The sequence below is a fragment of the Octopus bimaculoides genome, chromosome 4 (assembly GCF_001194135.2).
Source record: "Octopus bimaculoides isolate UCB-OBI-ISO-001 chromosome 4, ASM119413v2, whole genome shotgun sequence".
Classification (NCBI taxonomy): domain Eukaryota; kingdom Metazoa; phylum Mollusca; class Cephalopoda; order Octopoda; family Octopodidae; genus Octopus; species Octopus bimaculoides.
In genome coordinates this window covers 44,234,397-44,235,553 of record NC_068984.1, presented here as the reverse complement: position 1 = coordinate 44,235,553, position 1,157 = coordinate 44,234,397, and positions in this window count along the sequence as shown.

Here is a 1,157-nt window from a genome sequence, read left to right as displayed (position 1 = left end):
CACACACACACACACACACACACACACACACACACACGCACGCACGCAGTCTGATCAAAAAGTATCCGGACTCTGATGGTATAAAATGTAAACTACAACACATTTCAGTTCGGCATTTAATCATCGAAGTGGTTCCCTTCTGGATCTACAAAATGTATCCAGCATTGCTTCCATTGATGGAAACATGCTAGGAAGTCCCTAGTTGGGGAGAGCGAACAGCTGCCTCGTCGGATACAGTTGGATTTCCTCGATGTCTTGAAATCCTATTGGGGTCCTCCACTTCGAATACTGGGCCTTGGTTTCGGGGTCATATCTACAGCCCTAAGATTTGTCACCTATTGTGACCGATTCCAGAACGGTCACAACAGGAGACAGGTCTTCTTCGACACAATCAAGGAAATCTTAATTAAATGAAACCCGATCTTCTTTTTCAGACGACCACTCTACTTACTTTATTTCCAAGCACTGCTATAAACGACAGAAGTGAGCAAGAACGTTATAATTAGTATGCATGCGGACAGAGTTCAAGGTCAACCTATGTCAAGCTACTTCATTCTCAGTGACCATAACAACAGTCCTGATACTTTCTGATCAAACTCCAGGTATATATGTGTGCGTGTGTGTGCGTGTGTGTGTGCTTGTATGCATGTATGTATATATGTATGTGTGTGTGTGTATATATGTATATGTGTGTGTGTATGTGTGTGACTTTAAGCTGCATTTGGTAGTGACGTTGTGGTTAGCTAATTCCAGGGCTTTGAGGAGTGTGGAACTACCTCATAGCCATTATTATTCACAGGTCTCTTCTGATCCGGAGTAGTAGCACCTGTCAGAGTTAACTAGCATATATGATGACAATCCATCTCAGGACGGTGACACAGGAATACCCTTGGTGGTGTCAAGGCGTGCAGTAAAACTATTGGGAGTGAGGACTCCACCCAGCTTCTTAGACAGCTTTCTAGAGGAGGGGCACTTTGATAAAAAAAAAAGCTCTGCAATTTCACGTGATTATTAGTCACCTCACGTCGGCCTCTGACTACGTACTTATCACAGAGAGCAGTATTTGTGTGGTACAAGTGTTTATGACTATAATCCAATAACGAACCTGACGATGAATTTGTGTGTAATGCATATATATATATATATATATATATATA